Below are 12,978 nucleotides of genomic sequence, written 5' to 3'. Positions count from 1 at the left end.
TAAGATGGGCATCATAATAATGTAAAAATATTAGCTCCCTTTTAATGTTAGCTATTTGAGTAAGCATACCATTGCACTTTTAATTTTCATTGCTCTAATGACTACTAATGTTGAATATCTTTTGATATGCTTATTTGTCACCGTATATTTTCTTTGGAAAATTATCTATTGAAATATTTTACTCATTTTTAAAAAATCAGGTTGTTGGTCTTCTTAGTATTAAGTTTTAAAAATAAATTCCTGGATACATACCAAATGGAGATGAGGATATAGAACAATTGGAACTCTCAGACATCACTGGTGGGAATGAAAAATGTTACAATCACTTTGGAAAACTGCTTGGCCAGGTTTATTGGTAATAGCTCTGAACCAGAAGCAACCTAAAAGTCCATGAAGTGAAAGGATAAACAAACTGTGGTATATCCGTACCATGGAATATTACACGTCCATAAAAAGGAGTGATGTACTGATACATGCTCCAACACAAATAAATCTCAAAATAATTATGCCAAGTGAAAAAGGCAGACAAGAAATAGTATATATTACAAGATCCCATTTATTCACAATTCTAAAAAATGCAAATTAATCTATAGTGAAAGAGGCAGATCTGTCATTGCCTGGGAAAAGGTGGAGGGCATGGAGAGATAAGAAGGAAGAAATACAAAGGAGCACCAAAAAAAATTTCTAGGATGGGGCACCTGGGTGGCTCAGTCAGTTAAGTGTCTGCCTTCAGCTCAGGTCATGATCCCAGGGTCCTGGGATGGAGCTCCGCATTGGGCTGTCTGCTTGACAGGGAGCCTGCTTCTCCCTCTCCTCCCTGCTCATGCTCTCTCTCACTATCTCTCCCTGTCTCTCTCTCAAATAAATAATAAAGAAAACATTTTTAGGAGCACCTGGGTGGCTCAGTGGGTTAAAGCCTCTGCCTTCGGCTCAGGTCATGATCTCGGGGTCCTGGTATCCAGTCCCGCATCGGGCTCTCTGCTCAGTGCGGAGCCTGCTTTTCCCTCTCTCTCTGCTTGCCTCTCTGCCCACTTGTGATCTCTGTCAAATAAATAAATAAAATCTTTAAAAAAAAAAAAAAAAAAACAAAACACATTTTTTTTTTAAAGATTTTATTTATTTATTTGACAGAGAGAGATCACAAGCGGGCAGAGAGGCAGGCAGAGAGAGAGGAGGAAGCAGGCTCCCTGCTGAGCAGAGAGCCCAATGCGGGGCTCGATCCCAGGACCTTGAGATCATGACCTGTGCCGAAGGCAGCGGCTTAACCCACTGAGCCACCCAGGCGCCCCAAGAACAGAACACATTTTTAAAAAGAGAAACTTTCTGGGATGATGGACATATTCATTATTTCCAACACAATCACAGCTTTCCAGATTAATATATATATAACATAAATATAATTGTATATAACTTTATGTATATATCAAAATGTATCAATTTGTACATTCTAAATATGTGTAGTTTATTATACGACAATTACACCTCATGAAAGCCTTAAAAATTTCTTAGCTCCCAATACTCCCCTTGGCCTTAATGTCCCTGACACAAGGGAGGGGCCTCCAGCAACCGTGCGTATACCACCCAACCCTACCTCCCTGGCCAGAGCTGGTCCATCTGACACTGCAGGTCACTAAAAAATGAGAAATATGGATGTCGGCGCTTTAGAGAAGGGGTCCATGATTTTCTTTTCCTTTTTCTTTTTTTTTTTAAGATTTTATTCATTTATTTGATAGACAGAGACCACAAGTAGGCAGAGAGGGAGGCAGAGAGAGGGGAAGGGAGGCAGGCTCCCCCCTGAGCAGAGAGCCCAACTCGGGGCTCGATCCCAGGACCCTGGGATCATGACCTGAGCCGAAGGTAGAGGCCTCAACCCACTGAGCCACCCAGGTGCCCCTGATTTTCTTTTTCTAAGGTCCCCAGAATTGCCTAGATCTGGCCCATCCAAAGACTGGCTAATTTAACTCTTAGATTTCAGGACCTGAGTGTCCCATCAATAAATTCCTTTCGTGCTGGCTAGCTAGAGTTGGTTTCTGTTTTCTACAACCCTGGGGAAGAAATGAAATTGACGTTTAACTCATGGCATTGATATTTCTTATACTTTCAATCACAAATGGCCATTTTTTTAAAAAGACTTTATTTATTTGACAGACAGAGATCACAAGTAGGCAGAGAGAGAGGAGGAAGCAGGCTTCCCGCTGAGCAGAGAGCCCGATGCGGGGCTCCATCCCAGGACACTGGGATCATGACCTGAGCCGAAGGCAGAGACTTTAACCCACTGAGCCACCCAGGCGCCCCACAAATGGTCATTTTAAAAATAGGGGGTTGAACTGGCTCCATGGGTCATTCATCCATCCCTTCATTTAACAAACTTTTATTTGATGGCACAGACGTGTCAGGTAAATAGAACCAAACATTTTCACATCTTCTTTAAATTACATAACAGAGTGTCTAACAACCTCTTTACAGCTGGGAAGCTCAGGTGCAGAGGGGCTCAGTTACTTCAAAGGCAAAGAATCCTTAGTAGGCTCTGGATCCGACCAATTTGAGCCCAGGCCTGTCTCACTTCAGAGGCCATACTCTGCCACATTCATTATCCATGCTCTGTTCCTTGCTTGTGGTCAGCTCCAACATTGACAGTGTGCTCAGTGTCCAACCATAGGATAATGACTTTAGGAGTCAAGGACCCAGGACGCTTCCCTAATCCTCTCATGGCCAACAACAGTGCCAACGGATGGCAGCTCCAGGCCCTGCCCCTGCGGGCCTCAGTGTCTTCAGAAGAGATGAATGATCTACTCGAAGAGGCAGGAACAATCAGGAGATCCTTTTTTCCCAGTGCTGCTCTCTGCTACCTAGTCATGAAACTGACTCCCCGGTAACAAACAAGCAGCCAAATCCTGAAAATAAAAATGGTCATCCACACACAACAGGAAATGTCCAAGGAATGGCACCCTTGGCCACAAATCAAAAGATAACGGAGCTAGAATATTCTTCCTGAGATCCCATGGGAATGTTGCACACTTTAAAAAAGCTCAGATTTCAAGCTGCATTTTTACACTGTTGCTGGAAACACCCCTCATAATTTCAGGAGCACAGGTTCAAACTAAAGCCAGAGACCTCACAATACTTTCTTTTCCTCAGGGAAGTAAGCCTATCAGAGTAGAAGAAGAGTTTCATTTTCAATTTGAGAGATTTCAGTGTAGTTTAAATGTGCTGCTCTTGAATTTAAAACTATAATAAAAGATGTCTCAATAAAAAGATAATAAAAGGGGAAAATCCATAGATCTTCACCTTATATTTTCTTCCTTGTCAAGAACCTACAGAAATATGGAACCTGCCCAGAGCTCACGTGCACTGAAAATCATCACAGTGACATCCGGAGGAGGGAAAATGGACACAAGCATTCAACATAGTGTGTGTGGAGTGTGAACATAGCTTTTGTTATCACATCCGTATGGTAAAAATTACACACATGTTAAACATATTTTCAGACACTAATAACATAGGGTAGTATTTATAATTTGTTAAATTTTTAAAAACAGAGGACAAAGACAGGTATGCAGTTGGAGCCTGACATGTGTGATGTGTGATGTGTGTGTTGTCGTCAAGGGATATACCAAAATATTATCAGCAGTGATATCTGAGTACGGGTAAAACGCTTTTCTTTTCTTTTAAGATTTTATTGGGAAGCCTGGGTGGCTCCGTTGGTTGAGCAGCTGCCTTCGGCTCAGGTCATGATCCCAGCGTCCTGGGATCGAGTCCCACATCGGGCTCCTTGCTCGGTGGGGAGGCTGCTTCTCCCTCTGCCTCTGCCTGCCATTCTGTCTGCCTGTGCTCGCTCTCTCTCCCTCTCTCTCTCTGATAAATAAATAAAATCTTAAAAAAAAAGATTTTATTTATTTATTATATATTATTTATTTGACAGAGAGATCACATGTAGGCAGAGAGGCAGGCAAAGAGAGAGGGGGAAGCAGGCTCCCCGCTGAGCAGAGAGCCTGACACGGGGCTCAATCCCCAGACCCTGAGATCATGACCTGAGCCAAAGGCAGAGGCTTAACCCACTGAGCCACCCAGGCGCCCCAAAATGCTTTTTTTCTTTCTTTTATATAGTATCATTATTAAAATGCACGTATGCTAAAGGTAATGTGGTATTGTCATCAGATTGGATCCTGGAACCGAAAAAGCGTATCAGTAGGAAAACTTGTGAAATCTGAGTGAAGTCTGTACCTTCGTGAACAGTAATGTACCCGTGGCAATATTTTACTTTGATAATTGTATCATAGTTATGTAAGAAAGCTAAGTATATTTCTGTACTATCATTGTAATTCTTTAATTAATATAAAATTATTTTTCAAAATAAAAAGTTTTTTAAAAAATATATAGGGTAAGACAAGAGAACAACAGTGCCAGACAAGCCATTCTTCTTTATTTGTTAGAAAGGCATAATTTAGTATGTATAAAATGTTTTATTTTCCAGATGTATCTTGTTCTTCCATCTGGATTGTAACTTTCTATGGCCGGTGCTATCCCCAGCTCCTCTGTATCCCCCAGATAGCACTTAGACCAGTCCTGGGCTAGGGATGCGTAACCACAATCAACAGGTTCATTGATTAGTTTACTTGTACTGAGAAAAGACACTAAAAGGAAGACCAAGAAATCCACTGTTAATGCTGTTTCTTCTCATTTTCACAAGTGCTGATAGTTCCAAGTGCATTTTTGAAAAACAAGAGAAAATATTAATAAACAATTTAGTTTGAATCATATGAAATGGTATTTTTAGCTAAAGATATCTCATATCTACATTCATATGGTTCAACTTAAATAATTATTTTACATTAGTCATTGAGGGAGTGCATCAGAGACGACACCTTACAAGTCACAGAGCACACTTTAATCCAATTATTATTTCCATGAGTTCCTCTCCTGTAGGGCTTGGTTCTTTGTACTCTTAACTCATGTATTCTCTTCTTCCCCAGAGCTTACATGAGCAACAAAATTCTCCTCAGTGGTTTGGGATAAATTTTTTTTTTTTTAAAGGTTTCATTTATTTATTTGACAGAGATCACAAGTAGGCAGAGAGGCAGGCAGATAGAACGAGGGGGGAAGCAGGCTCCCCGCTAAGCAAAGAGTCCGATGGGGGCTCAATCCCAGGACTCTGAGATCATGACCTGAGCAGAAGGCCGACACTTAACTGACAGCCACCCAGGCGCCCCTGAATTGGTATTTAAAAATTCATCCCAGGGGCGCCTGGGTGGCTCAATGGGTTGGGCCTCCACCTTCGGGTCAGGTCATGGGCTCCCTGCTCAGCGGAGAGTCTGCTTCTCCCTCTCCCTAATCCCCTCTCCCCTGCTTGTGCTCACTCTCTCTCTCTCTCTCAAATAGATAAATAAAATCTTAAAAAAAAAAACCCACCAATTAAAAATCACAGGTCATGCCACACTGATGTGTCTTGATCAGGTGTGAGATACGTAGCAAGTAACTCATGACTAAATTTTTTAAACCCCAAATTTACAACTGGTTTATCTTTTGCTTTTGAATATAAAGGAGAACAGATTCAAGGGAATCCTTCTAATGGCCTCACATCCATACCCACTCACTTCCTTGAGTGGTTTCCTGAGTGGGAGAGACAGAAGTGTGGGAAGAGCCAGGGCTGTAGGAGCACACGCGATGCTGGCTATAGTCACGTGGGACACGTCAGCAGGGCATCAGCCTGTGCGCACCTGCAGACAAAAGGAGGTTGAGAACCACTGTTTAGAAAGGCTCAGCAACAGCCATGTGCTCCAAATTCAGAGCACAAGAGTCTGTTCACTACCTCACCACACACACGATGTTTATGTGACATATGCAACTACAGTGCGCAGCCTGACATCTGCCAAGGCGATTCACAGATGGCGATGCTTTCTAAACTTCCTTTTGTTACTATAGAATGTTTTATCTCCAAACCCAATCTTATAATTCATTCATTCACACAAAAACTCTCCCTGAGTGCCTACTGTGTGGCAAGAAGAGCTATATTATGGGTATTAAAAACACAGATGCTGTCCCCGGGTACAAGAAATTAGTTGTACAATTAGTTGAGACAAACAGTAAGTCAGGCAGAGACTAAACAAAAATTTATAAATTGCAAAGCATCACAAAAGAAATGAATAGGAAACCAGGCCGGGGAGAGTGTAATCAGATAGGGAGATTGGGGAGGGTTTCTCTGAGGCTTTAAGTGTATGCTGAGACCTAAAAGCCGGGGAGAGGTCAGCCAGGCAAAGAACAGGAGATGGTGCACGAGGCCGATGACAGTTCTTGAGGTTGGTAAATGGAAGCATGATGTGGGGCCGATCTGCAGAACTGGGCAGTTTCTCCCTGGTAATGCTCAGCGGTAAACATTACAGAGGGCTTGCTTTGGACTGACACAGAATTGAAAGTTCTGGGCAGTGGTGTCACTGAGGGTCTAGGAGGTGGGGGAGATGAAGGTACTTTGAGAAATACGAAAATATTAACATTCTGCAAGAGATCGCAGAGACCCCGTATTTACCAACGCAGACACTTCTTTGTTTTTCCTCCTCTGATGTCTTTGCAGAGATCTGAATGCCTCTGATCCATCACAGGAACTTGGAAATGTTGAGCTGATTTCGCTAAAATCTGGAGGTGCCTGGGAGAGAAGTTCAAGTTCACATCATCAGGATTATATCATTTCTCAGAAGACAGCCATCATCTATATATCAACGAACGGGGCCCAAGGCAACAACTTTATTCCAGTACTTTCTATGATTCCATCCCCCAACTTGAGGAATGTTGTAAAATCCAGGACAACTTGCCATGTCCCACATATTATCCACCATTACCATAAATCAAGGTTTCGTGTTTGTAATTTATGTCTCAGCACTTAGAGAATACCTTGCTAGTTATTTTAAAGAGATAAATCAAATCAAAACTTTGTTAATAAAATACTAGAAATGTCATAAGACCTCTGATTTATTTAAAGATGTCTAACTTTCTTGATCTCCATTTATTTCAAGTTTGAAGAAGAAAAATGGTTAGCTGGATCATCTTGCTCTTATTTTTATTCCTTAATTTAGGAGATTACATCTCAGCTCCAAGACCATTTTTAATAATGAGATATGCAATGTTTAACTGTTGATGTTTTTAAAAGAATAGACATGATTAAGATTAATTCATGCAGTCCCAGATATATTCGAATAATGGATTAGTCTGTATAGCACATTTGATTCATGTCTGATAGTCCAGCTTTTTTATTTTAGCTGCATCCATACACACAGAAATTTACTCCTTTGTTTAAAAGCCAGAACTGTTTATGCAATGGAAGGAAATAAATATAGACTGACCACTATATTGGGTTGAACCTTCCAATTTCCCTGAGTTACCAATCATATATATTCACAGGATATGATTAGGATACAGCAAGTTAACATTATCAAACAAAGAGTGAAAGGTATTCATGGATTACAGAAAGGTCTTTTCAAAAGTAGAGTACCAGAAGATAAGAATTAAATAAATGAGAAAAAGTAAGTAAAGAGGGCGGCAGAAAACTTTTGGAGGTGATGGACAGGTTTATGGCACAGATCGTGGTGATGGTATCATGGGTGTATACTTATCTCCAAACTCCTCAAGTTGTGTACGTTAAATACGTACAGTCTTTATATGTCAATTATCCCTCAATAAATGGGTTTTTAATAATAACAAACAAAAGAATTAAATAAATGGAAGGCACTGAAAGGAAAAGACAAAATCTGGATAAGCACAAAGGATATATACTTTCTTTTTCTAGCAAAGCGTTATGTCTATACCAGATCTCAAAGCAGAAAGTGATTATCCATTTTTGGTGCCAACTAACTTATATTTTCCATCAGTGAGGATGAGGGGCAAATTTTTGTCATTGACCTGGGAAATAATTACCAACATTCTTCACTTACTACTTGAATGATTTTTGTCCTTCCTGCATTAGTGAACATATATATTTTTGATGCTGATGAAAACTCAGGCAAAGAAACATAATGGAGTTACTCACTGTTTTTACAACTTCAAAATGACCAACAAAGAGACATAGTCTGGCATCATTTTGGTGGGCCTGTTCATTTTTTAGTATTTGCCAAATAACACTATTTTTTTTTGAAGATTTTATTTATTTATTTGACAGACAGAGATCACAAGTAGGCAGAGAGGCAGGCAGAGAGAGAGGGGTCAGGGAAGCAGGCTCCTTGCTGAGCAGAGAGCCCGATGCAGGACTGGATCCCAGGACCCTGAGATCACGACCTGAGCTGAAGGCAGAGGCTTAACCCACTGAGCCACCCAGGCGCCTGCTAAATAACACCATTAAGTGATAAGAACATTGAATATAAAACTAACACTTATTATAAAATGAGAAATAATCCATGATAGGAAGTTAAAAAAAAAAAAAAGTAAAAGAAAGCACATTTCTACTTAGTATCGTCTAAACTTAAAGCATAGGGATTGGGGGAAAAAATTTTAACTAGGCTCAGCAACTAACAGCTGCGGGATCTAGAAAAACTCAGCAGCTTCAGTTTATCATGTACAAGGTACAATGTGCTCTCTTAGGTCCTGTTTTAGCTGTGAAGTCCACTATGATTGACTCTACCAGCCAAGACACTGTTGCCTTCCACTGAGTACAGAGCCTCGTAACTTCCAAATGGGCTTAACTGGCAAATCACTGGCTAGCTTAAGAAAACACCACCCTCTCTAGCCTAGGTCTTGCTAACCCAAAGAAATACCAAACCTTAACATTTAAAGAGATCCTTACTTTAGTTATCGGTATAAACTCGAGATTCAAGCAATATCCTCCTTCCAAGTTCACTTCTATTCCTTGTGTCACGTGTTTAAAACCAAAAGAGGCAGGAAGGACACTGTTTTCTCCTCTCCTTGATGGCAACTCACCAATACTCCATCGCACACACATTTCCTCGTACTCACAGTATTTGCACACACATAGGACTATCAGAGTAGTAAGAATCATACAAAGAACAGTGCTGCAAATAGACTGCAGGTTACATGAGTGTCCATTTTTAAAGCTGTGAGTATTTTAAAGGTGAATTGAAAAAGAGAATCGCTTACTGTGCCGGAAGAGGCATATGTGGAGACAAGCAGCAAAAAATGGAAGAGTCGTGAGGATTCTCAGTAATACCTCATACACAGCCAAGCCACCTCCTAAGAAAAGTAAATGGGAAAAAATGGTTAACATTTAAACTGGGCAAAGACCAAGTTGCCGAAAACAATTTTAAACAATGCCATACACGATTAGATGACCTAATGTGGAGCCCCTCCCCCATTTTCAGATCCTCGGTTTCTGTGACTGACCTGCTAGTGGGGGCGGCTATCCCGTACCGTGGCAACGAACAAAACAAATGAGCAACCAGAAGCTGAAAGAATGAAGAAAGTCTCTCTGTTCCTACAGCTCAAAGTCAAAATTCAAAGTCTCCATTCCTTAGCCTGTCCAAACAGATAAAAGAAAAACATTCAGATCACTGACTTCAGTCCCCAAAGAGAAGCCACCCCCTTAAATAAAGCACTTCACAGCTCTCATCTCACTGAAGCTATCGTCATGAGCTGTTTCCACCCATGTTCCCATGAACACAGTAATATAACTGCCTTTGGCATACGTTTGAAAAATATAACAGCACCTTGATCCTGCATTTTTAGTTGCAGGATGGCAGAGAGGATTGCTGTGTGCTGTGGGACGTTACATTTTCCTGCACAGGAACGCTGAAGCTTTACCTACAGGGTGTGCAGATGTAGTGGGTTGGAATGAAGAGTCAGGCAACCAGGATGTGGAAGATCCCACTTTGCCTAATGACTTAATGGTAAAACCACACATGCCTTACAATTTCCTGGGACCAGAAAGACAGGAGACTCGCTCTGCCTCTCCCAATTCCTGGGCAATTCTGGGAATCTCACATCTTGGACATCTCTTTGGTCTGTTTGGTGGGACTTTGGGCGTTATGTGTGGCCCTGAAGAGGCCCTCAAACACTGTGTCTAAAATACAAGGAGAATGTGTTCTAGGGAGAAAGAAAAGTGTCCTAGCACCCTGCTCTAGCCAGGGCTCCCTCCTGGTGTCCAAGGATTCAGGATGATAGAACCAAACTCAGGAAGCAGATGGAAGCAGATGGAACTTAGGGGTTTATGACGAAGGCCTTTCCCATTAACACTCTAAGAAGGAGGAACCTCAAACTACCCTAAGTTCAATGAGTATAGAAGCCTAAAACCAGAGGTAGGTCTCAGCCCTTCTCTGACATGTAAAGGCATCAATATGACAGTTACGCCTGATCTACTTGAATTTAACCTGTGAACCAGAACATTCAATGTCTACAGTTGAGGCTTCCTTCCTCAATTCTCAATTGCTTCTCTTTCAAAGCCAGGTTTCTCCTGGGCCACTAACTGCTTTCAAAACTATTTCAGGCCATTCCTAGATCTCTACTAAGGTTGATGGGCTATCAGGACATCAGTTAATGTTAACACTGGGTCCAGTACGTGGGGCAGAAGAGGCTGGGATTGGCAGCAATCCAGTTACATGCGCCTGACATGAATGGGCTTGTATATGAATGAACTGCCCACAAAAGAGGCTTTTTGGCAGAACAATAAAGAAAAGAAGCTTATAACCTGGTAAAATGTTCTAAGAAGTATGCTAAGTTTGACCTCAAACTTCTTAAGCTCTCACATCCAACTATCAGCTAAAATAAATATAGTGGATAAACATAGTAGTTGAGGCTACCTTGAAGAAACCACCAACCTTAGAAATGCTGGACAGTCGGGGCGCCTGGGTGGCTCAGTCGTTTAAAGCCTCTGCCTTCAGCTCAGGTCATGATCCCAGGGTCCTGGGATGGAGACTGGCATCGGCATCGGGCTCTCTGCTCAGCGGGGAGCCTGCTTCCTCCTCTCTCTGCCTGCCTCTCCGCCTACTTGTGATCTCTGTCTGTCAAATAAATAAATAAAATCTTAAAAAAAAAAAAAAAGAAATGCTGGACAGTCTATAGAAGTTCTGACATGGTTCAGCCAACAAATTGATGGCATTAAAAAATGTGTGTGTGTATGTGCACTGTTTAGAATGAATGAAACTTTAATGACATTAACAACCAATTGCAATGTGTAGACCGTATTTTAAGATTTTATTTATTTATTTGACAGAGAGAGCGAGACAGAACAAGCAGGGAGAACAGCAGAGGAAGAGGGAGAAGCAGGCCCCCTGCTGAGCAAGGAGCCCGATGTGGGACTTGATCCCAGGACTCTGGGATCATGACCTGAGCCAAAGGCAGACACTTAACCATCTGAGCCACCCATGTGCCCTGCAGACTGTATTCGGATCCTAACTTGCACAAAGCAAATGTGAAAAGTCACTCTGGTGATAATCAGGGATATTTAAACATAGACTGTTAGAGGACACTGAAGCAGTTACAAGTCTGTGCTGATGCAATGACAAGATACTTGGAAATTTTCTTTCATGTTCTCAAGAAAAAAGTGGTGGAGTCACTGAGACAACATAAGCAAAATGTTAGTTGTTTTTTTTTTTTTTTAAGATTTTTATTTATTTACTTGACAGAGATCACAAGGAGGCAGAGAGGCAGGCAGAGAGAGAGGAGGAAGCAGGCTCCTTGCTGAGCAGAGAGCCCGATGCGGGGCTCGATCCCAGGACTCTGAGATCATGACCTGAGCTGAAGGCAGAGGCTTTAACCCACTGAGCCACCCAGGCGCCCCAAAATGTCGGTTTTTATTGAAAGGAGTGATAGGAGGGTGCAGGTTCCTTCTAGTCTCTTGTGAATATGTCACAATTTCCACAATAAAAAAGGCTTTAAAAGTCTGTGTATTACCATTAATCTTAAAAAGTACATAAATATCCTTATTATAACATAATTTATCTCAGTGCAAAATGGAAATAACCTCAAGGTTCTGCAATAGGAAAAAAAAAACTTTTAAAACGATGATAAACCCATTTGACAAAAATTATGCAGCCATAAGGATGACAATACAGAAGAGAGCAACAAAGAAGGTGCTTATGGACTTATTTTTAGAATAAGGATTACATCCTTATTATGAACTTAACTCCTCAGAATAGGTACGAAGATAAACAGAGCAGAAGCATATGTAAGAAAAAATAAAACAGCAAGGTGATGTATTATAAAGGGCAGCGGAATGTGTTTCTTTTTGGCGAGACAACATTGTTTCTGAAAGTGAAGAGCTGAAATGAACAAAGCAACAAAAACTGACCTGGGCCTCCACAGGCTGAAATGCAACATACAGAAACAGCACCTGCTCTGGAGTTGCATGATCTGGGGGTTATTTAAACAATCTGAGAATTGGTTTCCTCCTATCTAAAATTAATATAAAATATCTACCCTTGTGGATGCTACAAGGATCAGTGATGTAAGTAAATATCTATCACAATCACCCGGCATGCACTAAACCTTTGGTAAGCAGAACTATTTATTACTGTCACATTAAGGTGTGTGTGTGTGGGGGGGGTTTCTGGAAAAGAGAAAAAAATGAGGTGTGGAGATGGCGAAGCAGCTGCGGATGTTTTTTATTTTTTAAAAAGATTTTATTTATTTATTTGCCAGAGAGAGAGAGAGAGAGCACAAGCTTTATTTATTTGCCGGAGAGAGAGAGAGAGAATAAGCAGTAGGAGCAGCAGGCAGAGGGAGAAAGAGACTCCCCACTGAGCAAGAAGCCTGATATGGGACTCAATCCCAGGACCCAGGGATCATGACCTAAGCAGAAGGCAGATGCTTAACCAACTGAGCCACCCATGTGTCCTGAAATTTCTAATCTAAATACCACAACTAATTTCTACAGCGAGAAAGTAAAAGCCAAAAGAAAAGAGGCATGATTCCAAAAATAAAAGGAAAGAAAAAGCAGTGTTTTGCCAGGAATGGGTATGCTCGCCCCAGGACTAACACCCTCAAATACAGGTTTGGTCACAGCTGCCAGAATCTGTCCAAGACCAGGATTAGTTCTGTTCCTGG

General features: G+C 41.4%; 1 long non-coding RNA gene across 1 annotated transcript; it reads right to left on the bottom strand.

Annotated features, from left to right (window-relative positions):
* Positions 1 to 6,181: 6,181 nt before the first annotated feature.
* LOC111159874 lies at positions 6,182 to 9,415 on the bottom strand. Its single transcript, XR_002641437.1, has 3 exons — positions 9,322 to 9,415; positions 9,079 to 9,171; positions 6,182 to 6,640 (listed from the first exon to the last, which is right to left on the bottom strand). It is a non-coding gene; the product is annotated as an uncharacterized LOC111159874 (long non-coding RNA).
* Between the last annotated feature and the right edge of the window lie 3,563 nt (positions 9,416 to 12,978).

This window comes from Enhydra lutris, unplaced genomic scaffold (genome assembly GCF_002288905.1).
Source record: "Enhydra lutris kenyoni isolate GAN:26980312 unplaced genomic scaffold, ASM228890v2 scaffoldscaffold70, whole genome shotgun sequence".
Lineage (NCBI taxonomy): Eukaryota > Metazoa > Chordata > Mammalia > Carnivora > Mustelidae > Enhydra > Enhydra lutris.
This window is presented reverse-complemented; position numbering and strand designations above follow the sequence as displayed.